This window comes from Furipterus horrens, unplaced genomic scaffold (genome assembly GCF_987537825.1).
Source record: "Furipterus horrens unplaced genomic scaffold, mFurHor1.1.pri manual_scaffold_17, whole genome shotgun sequence".
NCBI lineage: Eukaryota > Metazoa > Chordata > Mammalia > Chiroptera > Furipteridae > Furipterus > Furipterus horrens.
The window spans coordinates 50,410,143-50,428,394 of NW_028327187.1; the positions used below are offsets into that span (position 1 = coordinate 50,410,143).

The 18,252-nt window shown below is 38.0% G+C and overlaps 1 protein-coding gene across 3 annotated transcripts in view; it reads left to right on the forward strand.

Moving 5' to 3' along the window:
- Positions 1-5,091: 5,091 nt before the first annotated feature.
- The window catches only part of ACSL4 (acyl-CoA synthetase long chain family member 4), a 111,528-nt gene continuing 98,367 nt past the window's right edge, over positions 5,092-18,252 (forward strand). For 2 of the 3 annotated variants that reach the window (XM_090264653.1, XM_090264654.1), the window contains exon 1: positions 5,160-5,224. The gene's annotated coding sequence lies outside the window, so the exon portion shown is untranslated. Of the gene's footprint in view, positions 5,225-18,252 lie in introns of all 3 variants that reach the window. The other variant, XM_090264655.1, reaches the window with a different exon arrangement.

Below are 18,252 nucleotides of genomic sequence, written 5' to 3' on the forward strand. Positions count from 1 at the left end.
CTTCTGGCACACCTATGATTCAGGTGTTAGCACGTTTAAAGCTATTCCAGAGGTTTCCAAGCCTCTCCTCATTTTAAAAAAATTCTTGTTTCCTCCTTCTGTATTGGTTGACTGTTTCTTTCTTCCTTGTGTTCCAAATTTTTTATTTGAGGCTTGGTTTTCTTTCCTTCACCACTAGTTTTGTGTGGATTTTCCTTCATTTCACTTAGTATAGCTTCCTTTTATTCCCGGTCCTGTTTAATCTTTTCTGTCAGGTCTGTTAGCATCTTTATCATCAGTACTTTGAACTGTGCATCTATTAAATTGGCTGTCTCCTCGTCTGTTAGGTTGGCTATCTCCTCACCTGTTAGGTTTGCTATTTTCTTATAGCTTAGGTCTCTCACTGGAACCTTGATCTAACCTCCCTTTTGGGCCATACTCCTCTGTCTCCTCATCTTGACAGCTTTCTGTGTTTGCCTCTGTGTCTTGGTAGAGTTGTCACACTTTTCTGGTTGAATATTTCTTCTTTATTTCTTTGCTGAACTTCCCTGTAGTTTTGATTTTCTGGATTTTCTGGGTCTTTTTCATTTTGAAGTGGTTTCTTCTTAGTTGTGCAAGAGACGCAGTGTGTCTATTTACACCTCCATCTTTGAATAAGGGACAATTTTGAATTTTGTTATTATTTGACTTGCTTTTTAATAATGGGAGATGAAATAGAATCTTCTTGAATGTGAAAGGGAAAGAAAAATAAAGAGAGATTTAAGGTGAGTTATGACATTGATGAATTTTTCCCCTAACTTAGGCTAGAATAGCTACAAAGTGGGTGAAAATATACCAAAGGTGACTTTCTTGCAGATGTTTTGACAGCCACAGCCCATTTCATTTGCCTCTGGCCTTATGGATAATATGAATATTTTGTGCTTTCTTTTTCTTTTTGGGGAGGTTGGTAAAACACTTCACAATAATACTGCAGACTATTTATTTAGAGGGGATACAAATCTTATTTTTTTAAAAATTAAATTCGTCGGGGTGACATGGGTTAATAAAATTCAATAACACATCATTTGCACGAAGCACTGTTTGCTCACCACCCAAAGTCAAGTCTCTTTCACTTAAAAAAAATCAAACAGTGAATTAGTGAGAGACACTGAAATTAAGTTCCATTAAAACCCTTCTGAGACTTTGATTTGGACTGCATTGACCTTATAGATTAATTTGGGAAGAACAGACTCTTTACAATACTCTCTTTTCCCATCTAGACGCATTAGATGTTTTTCCATTTGTTTTGGTTTTTCAACTAATTAAAAACACTGTAAAAGGTACTGGAATAAAAAGAAATGGTTATTTGAAAAAATAAAAGAATAATTTCTCAAAAAAAGAATATTTAGATCTAACTACTATGCCTTTGACCATTTTTTAAAGGAGTAGCTTGGGCTATTATTTATGCTCACAGTGAGATAATCTTCTGTCTAGGTTTCTGATTTCACCAGTTGTTTCAGACACGCCATTGAAAACAATATTTGGCCTGGTTACTGGGTCTGAAAAAAAATAAAGTCTTATTAATGACAAAACATAACTGGACTGTGTAAATATGATTATGAAGTCCTGCTGCTAATAAATTCCTCCACATGAGGGGATTATTATTTTACAAACCTGTGACATATGTTTAACGTGCAAAGGTTTGTTCCTCCATCAATGAAGAACTGTTGTTTTCTGCCCTTCCATAAATAACTAATGCCAGGCTATCTGTTTCAGCTTCTTATTACAGGAGAGTAAAATGGGCAAGGCCTAAATATCAGTACCTTCTTACAGAGCTGTTCTGTTCAATTCTGTTTGGCTTCCAGTTTAATTTTCATGCTTTCAATGCTTTTTATATTGTATTTTGAATTTGCCAATTGCACTGTACAAGTTCCTAACTCTTCAATTTCTATATGTTTTTCTCTTCTGTTTCTAATTGGATTGGTGGTTCTGGGGAGTTTTTATTACCCAGGAAGCCTGATGTAGTGGCAAATACCCGGGTCTAGGAGTAATCAGAACTGTGGTAGGAAATCCAGGCTCTGCTACTGGTTAGTTGTGTGACTGGACAAGTCATTCAACCTGCATCTGGTTCTCCATCTGTAAAATAAGGATAATAATCCTGTCTTCCTAACTAGTAAACAGTGGTGCAAATGTTCTCTTTAGAATGTCAGACAGCTGGCAGGGGGAATGTTTTGCTCCTGCGTAGTAGTTCTGGAGGAATTCTGATGACGAGAAATTAAACAAGGTTTACAGTAGTCCCTCTCTATATCGCAGTTCACTTATTGCGGCTTCACTGCATCGGGGGCTTTTAAAAAATATTATATTTAATTATTTATCGCGGAATTTTTGCTATATTGCGGGATTTTGCGGTACTGTATACATATATTGTTAAAGTTACATAGGTTTAAGAGTGTAGAATATGTTTAAGAACATAAGTAGTGTTTATAAAAGTGTGGAAAATGTTAATAAGGGAGTGGGAAAGGTTAATAAGGGACCGGGAATGGTTTATAAGTGTGTGGAAAGGGTTTATAAAGCTTTAAAATATATATAAATACTAAAATAAATGTAAGGTTCCTACTTCTCCAATTTGCACCTATCGCGGGGGTGTCTAGAATGTAATACCTGCGATAAGTGAGGGAATACTGTATTTTGATCCTGAAAAAAGTGAAAAAGGAAAAGCTGGAAATAGTGTGGATACACTGTAGAGGGAAAAGTGAGCTATGGTAGGTAATAAAAAGCCAGCAATTTGCCCTGGCTGCTGTGGCTCAGTGGATTGAGCACCAGCCTGCAAACCCGAAAGCTACTGGTTTGATCCCCAGTTGGGGGCCTGCCAGGGATAACTGTTCCCTTTGGTCTTTCTTTCCCTCTATTTCTTCCTTCCTTCCTCTCTCTGTAAAAATAAATAAATAAAATCATTCTTAAAAAGCCAGGACTGTCAGCATTAATGAATAGGTTAAGTGATAAAGATCTTGAAAATTCAAGTAGTTTCTTGGTCTGATAAATGTGTCTATATTATACACACATGCATACACATAGGTATGAATGCACAAATACATACAAACAAAAACTGAGAGCTTCAGGATATTTCCTTGGTACATTGTAGAGTTGGAGGAACTCCGGTAAACTGAGGAGTCAGTGTCCAGAGGAAATTACGTGATTGAAAAGGACTGGGCTAAGTGACTGATAGTAAAGGAAATTGACAAAAGTACTCTTTATTTACAAGTTCTTTTTCATCCTGGTGCAATAGATTGATGTGTTGTAGTGGATCAGTACTGGGTCTGTGTTTTAATGTCACAGTTAGGCACTAAGTTCATTGAGGGCAGGGATCATCATTTCTTTGATTTCATTTGTGCTAACCTGAGTATAGATGACAGTGCTCTCTGTATGGTGTCTTCACTTAACTTCATCAATAATAGGTTCTGCGACTGTAAATGAAAATGAGGAAAGCAATTTTACCGAAGGCTAATTGATATAAATGAGAGTTAAGTTCCCATGCATCTCATCAACATTATAATGAAAAGACATTGAACAAACCATGTTATTCCAGAAACTGCTGCACATTATAGGTACTCAGTGAATTATATAGTTGACAAATGATTACTTATTTTTGGTATTACAACGAGATATCGTAAAATAAACATAATGATTAAAATTGTTGTTTGAAGTCCTGAACTTTCTAGGTCAATGGAAAAAGGAAGTTACAGGACTGCCGTAGCAATAATTATAGGCATGCTATATATAAGTGGGATGGGCTTGTTGGAAAGTGGATGAGTTATCCCACTTCAGAGTAGTAACATATAAAAGCTATAACTCCATGCTCTCTAATTGTGAGCCTCCAACCACCTACAGTGTTACCTACAAGGCTTATTAAAAATTCAAATTTCTCAGCTCCACTCCGATCTGAATTACAATACTTGGGGGTTGTAGCTCCAGGTACCCATATTTTAACCAGCACCCCGGATGATTCAGATACAAACTAAAGTTTTAGAACGACTCTAGCTTGTAATCTGAGATGGTGAGACACACACACACACGCACATTGTTGTCTTTGGTAACATGAAACCGAAAAATAGCAAGTGAAATGAAATGTTCATTACTATCAGGAAGAGGAAGCTAGTCCTCCAGATGCGTCAGGGAACCATAATGTTGGCGCTTTTGTTGTTGTTGTTATCATTTTGGGGGGGGGAGTGATAAATTCTTGGCAGTTTGTCGTAGCTCACTTGAAATCATGGCCTGTCCCTTTTGTAGTTCGGAGACAGTTTCCCGTAATTTTATTTTTAACAGCCATTTCTTGAATTTCTTGCGAACAGTATTTGTAGGACTAGCTCATAAGCAACGATCAGGTCCAGAAAGTTGTCACAGCGTTGCGGTGACATTTCCTTATCAGTTGTGGACTCTCTTGCCATTACACCATCGTGTATATGGAAGGCATAAAAAGAAATCCCTGCATCCTTGTGACATTTTATTAGCGGGAGGGAGCGGGGGGTGGGGGGGTGGGTCTTATCGCAGTCAGAGGCGAGATAAATGGAAGATAGGGGCATGTAGCTCAGGTTTGGTGGAGCAAGGTGTCTCTAATCAGATCGATAGTATCTCTCTCCAAAGGAAGGGGAGTGAAATCCAAAGATAAATTAATCTTTAAATGGCACCTGGAAGATGACCTGTGGGGAACTTTACTTCTGGGAAGCTAGCACAGGTGGGGCGTGGGTCGGTTTTGCACCTCGCTGAAATCAGACAGGCATAGATCTTGAAACCATGCTGGATAACGAGGCGAGCCAGCCCAGCAAAGGCAGCTCGGAAGCGGGAGCTAGACCCTGCGGCGAGCCTGGGAGGCGCCGTTAGCTTACCCGGCTCTGCCGCAGCACCCCTCCCTCGCAGCTCTTTGCCCGCTGGGCCCCGCCTTTTCAGCTGACGTCCAGGGTTAGCGGAGGCGGGAGCGTGGGTGGGCAGAGCCGTGGGCCGCCGGCGATTCGGCGGGCTCAGCCACACCACCTCGCGCCCCCCCTCCGCCCGCCCCTCCAGGCGCGTCTTTTTCCGGGCTCGCGCCACACCGCTCCTCGCCCCGCCTCCGCAGGTCGTTGGGGTGCGCGCGCCGCTGCGTTTTTTTTTCTCCGGCCTTTCAGGCGCGCCCCTCCTAGCCCCAGAGCTAGCGGACACGCGGCTCCCTTCCGCCAGCTTCCTGAAGGCCAGGCGCTGGCAGGCTGCAGGGACTCCGTGGACAACGCCTCTGGTGAGTAACCCCGGCTGGTTAGGCTGCGGCCCTGGCGCCCGTGCCCTGTCGCATATCGGCCCCAGTTCCAGCGGCGCCACTGTCCCACACCTGAGCCCCGAGGCAGTTGAGAGAACGTTACCATTCCCGGAACTGGCTCGCTTTCTTCTTGAGCCCGAGCGATCTACCCGCCCTCCTCCCCCGGTGCTGGGAAGATCCCTGAGATCTCTACATTTTCCGTTTACTGAAGTCTGGGGTCCTCGACACCCTGGCCTGCCTCTTCTGCCGCATATCGTCCCCAGAGAGCCAGAAGCATCTCTCCGAGGGGGGTGATACTCTTTTCCGTGATATTTTCCAAAGGGAGTAATCGAGAGCCTGCCAGGCTTCCTCATGACCTTTAGGGCAGGCACCCCTATACCTCAGCCCCATTTTGTCCACTCTTTATCCGAGCGTAAGCAGGTCTCTCTTACCCTAAAAGCATCGGCCCTTCTAATATGAGGGATGCCCTGGGTTTCGATATCCTCTTAGCTTCCATATCTTTACATCTGTTAGAAAACAGCTGGATTTTAGCAGAAGGACGGTCTTATTTTTTCCTGTTCTATCGATATCTCTGTCCTGAGTGGATGCTGTAATATATATTTAGCATTAGTTTTACTCACTTCCTTTTCCTCTCATTTCACTGCCGTACAAAAAGAACTGTCGCTGATGTTTATAGCACATAGAAAAATCGAGAATATGATTCATCGCCTAACCCCCATCAAGGGGTTACATATTTTAAATAAAACGTCATTTCTCCTCTTCACTCCAACATCTCCTCCTTCAAAGGCATTTTCTTCACCGTCTTGTAATGAATTTGCTCTATTTGCTCTTTGACCTTAAAGAAATCAATCATCACTGCGAAGAGATGCAGAATAAGGGGAAAATGGCATTTAAATTAATCCCTTTGAAAAAGTAAGCAGTCTGCTTTATTGTTTAATTAACCATTTCCCAATAGTTGCTCGTCACTATTAGTTTTTCTTTTCTTTTACCGCTAACAGATAGTTTTAACTGTTCTTGGTACATAAGGCTGGTGCCAAGTGGAGATTCAATTACAGTAAGGTGAATGAGCATATCGTGAAGCCTCTTCCTTGAATTGTAAAATAACTCATGTTTTCCTTTGAAGCCACTCAAGTGTAAGATATGTAAGACTCCTGTAAGAATTAACATCCTATTTGCCATTTAGGTGGAGGATGAAACATTAAACTGTTAGTATGATAACTTGCACCATAGAATAACGTACTTTTGCTGTTCTGATGTGAGAAGTAATTTGACACCTAAAAGTCCACAGAAGGTGTAATGCCACAGTAAAAAGCTTGAGCAAATTCAGGTTTTTACCCCCTATAAACCCCATTAAAAAAATTAACCATTTATATTAAGATTTTTGTTTTGGGTAGGGGAAGAAAGGATAGTGTTGTCCAGTTCAGTGAGAAAGGAATTGGGATGCTGGACAGGCTCACATTCAGTTCCAGCTCTAGCTTATTGTATAACCTTGAACAAGTCACTTTTCCTCTCAGTTTTTGCTTCTGTAAAAGCATCTTGATGATTGAAAGAATGATCCATAAGTCTCCCAGTTTGAATTCTTTGTTCTTATACTGAAAAAATATGTTATCTATCTATGTATCTATCGGATGCAGTTTGCATCAAGGCACTGCCATATATAATTAGCTATTTCAGTTGTTCAGAATGCTTTTTTTCTAAGATTTGCATATACTTATTCCAGTTTATATATACATAATTCCTAATTCATTCTTATCAAGTGATTATACTCTATGTGGAAATCTATAAATTGGGAAGCATTTTACAAAAGTCAGGCATTGCTAGTTTCTGTTCGCAAGTAAAATGTGTGCATACACATTTTAAAATGTTCATGGCTTTTAGAAATTTGTAAGGGGTTGTATAAGTACTACCATGTAACTGTAATTGACTAATAACTTTGAAAGAATATACAGGTATCTCATTCATTTATTCGTTCATTTAATTTATCTTGTTCCTTCATCTGTCACTTATTTTGTGCCAGACCACCGGGATATGATGTGTAAAACAAGCCCTACCACGCATTTAGTCTGAGGTGGTAGTGATAGTGATGGGGTTGTGGAGGGATAGTTGCATGGACAGTTTATTTTTATTAATAACAACAGTGAAATCATGGATATAAAGTCCTGAGGATATTGAGCTTTACAGGGGAGGAGAAGGTGAATGACTGTATTAATTGTAGCCTGTAGACTCTCTTCTTGGCATTCCTTTTTTGTTGTTCCTTAACTTTCGATTGCTGAGACTTTAGCAAAAATAAAAGCATTTTTTCCCCACTCCTTATACTGGCTAGTCTTATATACTCTTTTCTTCTTTTCTTTTTTTTTTCTTTTCTTTCTTTGTTTTTTTAAAAGATTTTATTTATTTACTTTTACAGAGAAGGGAAGGAAGGAAGAAAGAGGGAGAGAAACATCAGTATGATTGGTTGCCTCTCACACACTCCCAAGTGGGGACCTGGCCCGCAACCCAAGCATGTGCCCTGACCAGGAATTGAACTGCCAACCTTTGGGTTTGCAGGCTGGCACTCAATCCACTGAGTCACACCAGCCAGGGCTCTCTCTCTCTTTTTAAATTAATTTATTTTTAATTTTATTTATTAATTTATATATTTATTGCTTAAGCTGTTACAGTTCCCATTTTTCTCCCCTTCCTCTCCCTCTATACTCTTTTTCTTTTTTAACTGTTTATTTTGAGATGTAGATTTGTAAACAATTGTCAAGAAATAATATATTTTATCTAATTTTCCCCATTGGTAGCATCTTGCATAACTGTGGTATAATATCACAAGAAATTAAAATAGATACAATCTATCTACTTGATTCAGAGATCATCAGTTTTACATACACTAATTTGCATGTGTGTATTTAGTTCTATGCAGTGTTATCACATGGTTAAATTCATGTAACCACCACCACAGTCAAGATACAGAACTGTTCTTCACCATTTTGTAGTTACAGCCATCTCCCTTCCTCACTCCCTCCCTGACCCCTGTCAACCACTAATCTGTTTTCCATGCCTATACTTTTGCCATTTCAAGAATCCTATATAAATGGCATCACACAGTATGTAACTATTTGAGATTGGCTTCCCCCCCCCCCCCACTCATTGTAATTCCCTGAAGATTCATGCAGGGAATGTATCTTGTATTGATAACTCCTTTTCATTGTTGAGTCATAGTCCATGGTGTGGATGTACTAGTTTGTTTAAAGAGTCACCCTTTGAAGGACCTCTAGCTGTTTCCTGTTTTTATTTTTAAACCTATTATGAATAAAGCTCCTATAAACAATCATGTACTGGTTTTTATGTGAACACAAATTTCCATTTCTTTGAGATAGATGCCCAAGTGCAGTTGCTTAGTTGTATGTTAGTTGCATGTTTAATTTTATGAAGAACTGCCAAACTGTTTGCCAGAATGGCTTACCATTTTACATTCCCACCAGCAACATATGAATGCTCCTTATCCTTGCTAGCATTTGGTAGCATTACTGTTTTCTATTTTAGCCATTTCTGATAGATGTCTAGTGATATCTTGTCATAGTTTTAATTTGCATTTCCCCGATGGCTAATGATGTTGAAGATCTTTGCATATGCTCATTTGCCATCTCTGTATCCTCTTTAGTGAAAATGTATGATCATGTCTTTTGTAAATTTTCTAGTTGGTTTTATTTTTTAGTGTCGAGTTCTGAGAATTCTTTATATTTTCTAAATACTAGTCCTTTGTTGGATATGTGATTCAGAAATATATTCTCCCAGTCTGTAGCTGATCTTTTCATCCTCTTCACATGGATTTTTATAGAACAAAAATATTTAATTTTGATAAGTTCCAGTTTATTAATTTTTAAAAATCTATCAGTCTTTGGTGTCAAGTGGTCTTATATACTATTGTTATTTAGTTTATTCCTTGCTGTTCTGTAATCCAGTATTTCTGTAAGCAGTGTGAACATTTTTCACAATCCTGAAGTTCAAATGTATCCTGTGAACAAGTGGTCTTTTTTTTAAAAGTATATTTTATTGATTATGTTATTACTGTTGTCCCAGTTTTTTCTCTTTGCTCCCCTTTGCCTTGTACCCTGCTTCTTCCCTCCAGCAATCCCCCCTTTGTTCATGTCCATGAGTTGTGTATATAAGTGCTTTGGCTTCTCCATTTCCTTTACTATTCTTTTTTTTTTTTTTTTTAGAATTTTTTTTTTTCAATTGCAGTTGTCCCATTTTTCCTTTACTATTCTTAACATCCCCCTGTTTTGTACCTAACAATTAGGCTTCTTAATCCCTATAGTTTTTTCCCTTTCCCTTCTGCTCCCCTCTGATAACCTTTCATATGATCTCCCTATTTATGATTCTGTTCCTGTTCTAGTTGTTTGCTTAATTTGTTTTTGTTTTTTAGATTCAGTTGTTGATAGTTGTAGGTTTGTTGTCATTTTACTGTTCATAATTTTGATCTTCTTTTTCTTAAATAAGTCTCTTTAACATTTCATATAATAATGACTTGGTGATGATGAACTCTTTTAGCTTTACCTTGTCTGGGAAGCACTTCATCTGCCTTTCCATTCTAAATTATAGCTTTGCTGGATAGAGTAATCTTGGTTGTAGGTCCTTGCTTTTCATCACTTTGAATACTTCTTGCCAGTCCCTTCTTGCTTGCAAAGTTTCTTTTGAGAAATCAGCCTATAGTCTTATGGGAACTCCTTTGTAGGTAACTCTTCTTTTCTTTTGCTGCTTTTAAGATTCTCTCTTTATCTTTAACTATTGAATTTTAATTATGATGTGTCTTGGTGTAGTCTAAATTGTTTGGGACTCTCTGTGCTTCCTGGACTTGTATGTCTTTTTCCTTCACTAAATTAGGGAAGTTTTCTTTCATTATTTTTTCAAATAAGCATTTAGTTTCTTGCCCTTCCTCATCTCCTTCTGGCACCCCTATGATTTGGATGTTGGCACTTTTGGAGATGTCCCAGAGTCTTCTTATTCTCTCCTTGTGTTTTTTTTTTTTTTTTCATTCTTGTTACTTCATTCTGTACTGGTTGACTGTTTATTTCTTCCTTATGTCCCCAGCTTCCTTCTCTTCACTAATGGTTCCCCATGGATTTTTCTTTATTTCATTTGATGTAGCTTCATTTTTCCTCTTATTTGTTTGCTATACTCTGTGAGTTCTGAGCTTCTTTATCACCAGTGTTTTGATTTCTGTATCTGATAGGTTGGCCGTCTCCATTTCGCTTAGCTCTTTTTCTGGGGTTTTGTTCTGTTCTTTCATTTGGGTGATATTTCTTTGTCTCCTCAATTTGTCAGCCTCCCTGTGTTTGTTTCTTTGTATTAGGCAGAGCTGCTTTGACTCCCTGTCTTGACACACCTGTTACGTTGTAAGCAGTGTAGCCTTAGGTATACTAGGGTGGTGTGACCTGTTTCACCACTTCCTGGTGCCATCTGGATGAATATTTCTTTTTTAAATCCTTGGTTGTTGGACTTCCATCCAGTTTGATTTTCTGGCAGTTCTGGTTGTTTTTTGTTTTGAGGTTAGTTACGATCCTTCTTATGGTTGTATGAGGAGGCAAAATGTGTCTACCTACACCTCCAATTGGCCTCAAGTCCACAAGTGATCTTGATGGCTTAGAGTGTGAATACATACTCACACATGTTCGTGCTATATTAAAATGGCTTCTATCCTTTTGTGCCTTAAATATATAATTTCTGCCTTACTAGGCTGTCAAGTAAAATGCTAAAATTAATATTTTAAAATTAAATAGGGACACAGTGTGCCAAGGGTATTTTGGGTTTCACTTTCTAAATTAAAAATATTTTGGCAAAACTGTTTTTTAATCAAGATTTCTGGTAAATAATGCAAAGAAAAAATTTGTATTGTCACTTAAATGTAGTTTGGAAGTTTACTTCTGCATTTTCAGTGGTGAAGTTGTGAATCAGGACCATGTACTTAGTAGGCTTTTTATACTCAATATCCATTATCAGAATAATGAATGAAAGACTCTTAAATTTGTATGTCTAGAATATATATTTTCCTTTTATAGTAGATACTTAATGTTCATTTTAAGTATCTTTAAAATAAACATTAGCTTTAAGGGAAATTGCAATTTTATCTTTGGAAAAATGTATGTGCTCATATTATGAAAAGTTACAGGAAAAGGTTAGTGATTAACTTTGAGAGTATTCGTTTCTCTAATATGGCACTGAAATTATTACTTGTCCCTTCAGAATAACCATATTTGCTTAAAATATGTGCATAACTAAGGTAGTGGGTTGCTATTTGAAAAAACCAATCATTGGTATAATGCAAGAACCAGCAAAATACTACCCTCCACCTGCTTTTGTTTAAAACAAACAAACAAACCTTCTGTTGCAACATAGCCACAGCATTTCATTTATTCATTATGTATTGTCTGGCTGCATACACAATACAATTATCATAGTTGAAACAGAGAACTTACGGCCCTAAAAGCTGATTTAATCCCCAGTGCATTACAGAAGAAGTTTGCCTAGGGACAAATCAGCCTTACAAATCATTGAGTCTTTATGTTACAAAGGAAATTTAATGAAGTGTACTTCAGCTTTTAGTACTTTTTAGTTATGTTTCCATGGAAAATAGTGCTTGGGAAGAGTGTATTCATTTTCTTTACTAAGTCCACAAGGCACTGTTGTTTAGGAGCAGCATTAAGGAATGGATGGAGAGGGCTGATTTTGTTGTCCAGTGTGCGGTGTTTCACTGTGAAAGTAAATTTACAGGTATGACAACTAGTGAGATTCAGAAAGAGGCCTCTGTGGTCCTGATGTCCTTTGGTGGTTCTGTTGTTGCTAGAGTGGTAACGAGAAACTCAGGGATGGCAGTATTGTTGCTCCTGCTCCCCAAACTGCTATGTGAGTTTTAAGTACATAGTAGTTTGAGCCTATCAGGCTGAGCTTAGACTGTTGCTTTATTATTTTTTTACATAGCTTTCTTTTGTAAGTTAAAAGTTGACACTTTAGTTCTTTTACATGCCTATGTGTGATATTGAAAATGGAAATTGAGTTAGGACATTTGGCTATACATTTGGCAAGAAATTGATTCCCACCTCATGTCATACACAAAAATAAATTAATGATATATTTTTAAAAACATCTGGAAAGCATAAGACAACTATAACAAACTTAAAAAGGTAAATGACTGACTGGGGAAAATAGCTTCTGTATATGCAGTAGAATATTTAATTGACTTCCACTTAACTGGCTCACCACATTAAAAGATGCCCTTTATTTCCTTTGTAAAATAAGCTGTGCAGTGAACACTTGCTATTTAGTAAGCTGGTCTCCAGTATGCCAGTATGCTTGTGTACCCATCAGTAGAACAGATGCTTTTATCACTAAACCTATGTATGCTGGTTGCTCTCGATTTTGTAAATATGTAATTTATTATCATATTTTGTAATGTAAAATATAAGTGGGGGCAATTGAAGTTCTTACTGAAAAATTTACAGATGAAATGATGTGATGTCTGGGATTCGCTTTAAATGATATGAGGGGTGGTGGAGGTGTGGGGTGTGTAGAGATATAAAAATCAAATACAGCATATATGGATAATTTTTGAAGCTGGGTGATAGTTACATTAGGTTCATGTTTTTATACAAAAAAAATTTGAGTGTTTTGGAAAGAGTTGGTAAAAGCAAGTTATTGCTGCCCAATTAGGGTAAGACAATAAATAATTTGTAAAATAAATATAAAAATCTAAAAGTGTTCTTCATTCTGTTCCTTGCAAGTGTCTTTTAAGTTCTTTGAAGTTTTGTGTCGTCTTAAGAGTCATGTTTAAATTTGTTTACACTCACTTGGTCTTGGGTAAAGAAAAGTGTTTTTGGCTTCTTGGCCCTATATCAAAAGTTTGATGAATGAATGTACATTTACTACTGATAAAGGAAATGTTTGTCATGCATTTTATGATTGACCTTTTCAATTAACTAATCAACTGTTCCAAATAACATTAGATTAAAAGTCTTCTACTTCATAATATATGAAGAGCTCTTACAAATCCATTAATAAGAAAAACGGCGGACTTCCAGCCAAGATGGAAGCATAGACTGACACGCTCTGTCTCCCTCTACAACTAAGAAGGATTATAACTACCGCAAAACCAGAAATAACCAGAAGTTCCAGAAAATAAAGCTACATGGAAGTCCAGCGTATGCAGTCATAAACAAGTGGTGCTCGTCCGGATGGGTAGGAAGTGCGAAACTGCGGCTGAAAGATCGAACTGTGCTGGAGGCGGCAGCCGCAGCAGTGAACAGCGGGACCCAGTAAGCAGACACCCATGTTTGGGGGGAGGAGAGAAGCACCTGGGAGTCAGCCCCGGCTGCAGACCAGCCCCATCGGCTCGCGATTCCAACGCCGGGGAAGGCAGACCCCATTGGGAGGAGGACCACTGTTCCTCAGCAGAGAGTAACAACAGCAAGAACCCATCTTGGACCCCCGCACCCACACAAAGCGCCACAGTGTGGCGAGAAAGGTCGCCAGGTTGTGATGAGTACAGGGGGCTCTGCCCAATATAGCGTAGGAGGGGGTGACAGCGCCCCGCCCAAGAGGGAAAGATAAACAAAACGGTCAGAATGGCAGAATTAATGATTGAAATACCAATCACACAGCTAACAAAAAAACAAATAAAAGCCTTGACCGATGAACAAATAGCGAATCTTTCTGAGGCTCAGTTCAGAGCTATAGTCATAAGGCAGCTTACAGACCTAACAGCGGGGCTGAATCAAGACGGGAAGGAATGAAGGCTAGTCATGCTGAAATTAACAAAAATGCCATAAAAGACAAGTGGTGAGGAAGGGAAAGCCATGGATCAAATCAATAAATCGGAACATAGGGAGGGAACAGTCAACCAGTGCAGAAAGAGGAAACAAAAAGTGAGAAATATGAGGAGAGACTCAGAAACCTCTGGGACAGCTATAAGCGAATGAACATTCAAATTATAGGATTGCCAGAGGGTGAAGAAGAAGAACTAGAAATTGAAAAATTATGTGAAAAAATAATGAAGCAGAACTTCCCTAACTTGGAGAAGGAAATGAGCTTACAGGTCCAGGAAGCACAGAGAGTTCTGGATAGGCTGGACCCAGGGAGGACCACACCAAGACACATAATCAGAATGTCAAAAATTAAAGATAAAGAGAGAATCTTAAAATCAGCAAGAGAGAAGAGAAGAATTATGTACAAAGGGGTCCCAATTAGACTATCAGCAGATTTCTCAAAGGAGACTTTACAGGCAAGAAGGGACTGGCAAGAAATATTCAAAGTAATGAAAATCAAAAACCTACAGCCATGACTACTCTATCCAGCAAAGCTGTCATTCAGGATAGAAGGGCAGAGAAAGTGTTTACAGGACAAAGTAAAACTGAAGAAGTTCGTTAGATCAAAACCACTGTTATATGAGATGTTAAAGGGATTTGTTTAGAAGAAGGAGGATCAAAACTATGAACATTAAAATGAAAACTGTATCACAGCAACCAACAGCAGAAGCTAGGGAATTGAAACAAAGGCAAACTAAGTAGGCAACAAGAAGGGAAAAAGAATTATAGGTACAGGGAACATATTGGGAGGAGGTCGGTGGGGAGGGGGAAGGAGGAAAAGGGAGGGAGATGATACAGGAATTAAGAAGCATAGTAGGAGGGAGTGGAGTAGACAGGAAGATGTTGAGAAGAACTATATGCACAACCAATGGGCATGGAGTAAGGCAGGGGGACAACTGGAGGGAGGGCGGAGCAGGGGGGAAAGAAATTGGGACAACTGTAACAGCATAATCAATAATAATAAAAAGAAAAAAGCGCTCATTAGAAAAAAAATTAAAATGAATAGAAAGGGAAATGAAACCATTGTTAAAGAACAAAATCAAATCTAGTAAACTTGAACTATAAATGGCTTTATTAAGCAATTTATGCATCAGGCAGACTCCCTTCTCGCAATTAGTAGGGTGTTCTGACAGGTTGCACAAAATAGAAGGTATTTATAGGAAGAAGGGTGTGACAGGAGTGTGATTAATAAAAGAAAAGAAGATTATTTGGGGGCAGAAGGGAATGGTAAAGATTCTATCATAGAGATTCCGTCACTGGTATTGATCAGGAAATTTCAGACTGATTGGTTTGAATTTCCACTCCTGGGAAAGACTTAGGTGAGTTATTAAGTTTTAGTTTGGTGAAAGGTCTAAGCAAAAGTCACTCCATTTTGGCTGCTGTTTCCTTTTTTTTTTTAAAACATTTTCACCAAATACATTGGCAAAAACTATTATGTTCACTTTTAGAAAGAACTTGCACACTGTTAATGAGAGTGCAAGTTGTTTTTGATAAAGAATACCAAAATTGTCTCTTTTTTAAATGTACATTTATTTCAACCCAGCAATTCTGTTAGGAACCTATTCTAGGGAAATATCTGCACATGTGTATAAAGATATATGTAGGACTTTACTATAGTGAAAACTTGGAAGTAACCTAAATGTCCATCAATAGGAGAATGGTTTCAATAAAAATATGCTGTTCTATGGAATATCATAGAGCATTTAGAGGAAAGAAACCCCTTGGTCCTATATAAACTGACATAGGAGCTCCTAAGTATTGTTAAAGGGGTGAGGGGTGGAAGAGGGAGTTATAGGGCAGTCCATATACCATTGTTCCACTTACCTAAAAAAAAAAAAAGGGACCTTATCATGTGTATGGATAAAACAAAAAGTTGATACATACTGCAAGTAGTTAACTCTAGAGGAAAAGGGAGTGGTGGTAGAGGAAGGCAGTTTAAGGATACTTTTTATCCTATACAATTCTACAGTGTATTTCTAAATTTATGAGTAATGTTTTGGTAGTAACTATACAGGTTAATAATATAAAATATTTACACACTGGAAGGCACTTGCAATCTGATTTCTTCATTGTGTATTATACAATGACACTGTGCTAGAAATGTAGTGCCTTGTACTTAATGAGCACTTGGGTATTTTTTAAAAATACTTTTCTCCCGGGAGGGAGAGGAGCGGGGTAAGTAGGGGAAAGGTTTAGTAAAGGTACTACTATAAATAACCCATGGACATGGACAATGGGGTGGGGATTGACTGTGGGAGAAGGGGTGGGCTGGTTGGGGGGAAGAAATGGGGGAAAAAGTGGGACAAATGTAATAGAAAAACAATAAGTATATCACAAATTGAAAAAATACTTTTCTCCCTTTGTTAAAATGCTATATGTATTTTCTAAATTTTCTACATCAAAAATATAAAAAAATAAAAACACCTAATCCCATATCCAGAGAGATCTCTGATCAACTCTGAGTATATATGCTTGTGCACATATGTTTGTGTACACACATGCATGGACACTTGCATGCCCGTGTGCCAACGTGTATCTTTCTGCAAAATGGGTTCTTACTGTACACAATTACTTGTAACTTGCTTCCTTTAACTTGACACTATATTGTGAGCATCTTTCACGATTGATAACTCTTAAGTGAAAAAGACACCTTGGTGAGAACAGAATAACGGGGTGCAATGTAAATATAGTGTCTTTTATTTTTTTAATTGTTAGCATTTATTTATTTGTTTGTTTATTTACTTATTTATTTTTAGAGAGAGGGGAAAGGAGAAAGAGAGGGAGAGAAACATCACTGTGTGGCTGCCTCACTCACGCCCTCAACTGGGGACCTGACGTGCAACCTAGACATGTGCCCTGACTGGGAATCGAACCAACGACAGCGTTCTATTCTGATTAAAATAACTGGTTTCTAGAAAAAAACTATGTAATCTTTAAAAATAAGGCCATGGTCACCAAAAGTAAATAGCCAAGGAGTTTTTAAATTCCTCAATGTTAAACCAGTTCAGTTCTGATTTGAATTTAACTATGCACATGTTATTTAAATTGTAGTTATTAGTAATGATGAATAAGTGCAACATATTAAAATGTCATTAGGAATATTTTTGGGGTGAAGTTTGGTTTTAATGAAGATTTTAAAACTGAGCTTGAACACTTGGTTCAAGGAAAACGCAACTGCTCTAATTTTTGGTAAAGGTGTGGCCTTAGTTGTATTGTTTTACAATTTATGAAAGTAAAGAAAATCTAAGTATCTATAACAACATGGATCTATCCTACCTCAGGCTATGGTATATAAAATTGAATATTAAGAGAACTATTGGACAACCAGGTTTGATTTGGGCAAGTATGTATGTATTCTGCTCTCTCATGTCATCTAGAAACATTTATTAAGCACATCTGCTGAAGACTCTGTATAAAATCTTTAGATTTATACTGTGAGTCTTAAGGGAGAAATAATTTACATTATACTGAAGACGTTTTGGTACTTGGATCATTTTCCAAGGATTCAATAGAGTCTTTTATAAAAGAGGAGTCTACCATGTAAACAGTGGTGTTAATGTGAAGGCCAGTGTAGCTGCTCGTGTTTTTGCTATGGCAATTGAAACTGTAACCCTGATTTCCAAGGATGGTGCTGCTTGGCCTTTCTGGAATTGATTTCACAGCATGAGGATTTTTCTCTTAAAGGTACTGTCAAAATACAGATTTTACAGGGGAGTCGGGGTACAGGTTCCCTATTTCTTACTTGATTAATGAGAGGGGCAAATGAGATTAAACTATTAAGAGAGATGTTGTAAACATTAATGGTGGATTCTAGTGGTTATGAAGTTAATGCAGTGGAGGAAATGGTGAAATACCTGTTTTCTCTTAAGTATTCTGTTTATTACCTATGGGCTTAAAGTATTTTTATACTGTAAAATATGATAGCATTTTGAAGGACTACTTCCCTGGAAGTACCTGAGTGATGGGTCATCAAAGAAAACATGAAGAAATGGGCTGAGCTGCTACCGCTGAAATGGTTATTAGTCATTCTGTTCAAAATACAGGTTTCACTCGCTATCCCAAAGTAGAGCATTCTTACGAAACCTTCCTTAAGCCAAAATGGTATAAAGTGAAGAAGCAATTACCTCAGGACACATTTTGCTAACAGATGCACAGAATAATCGA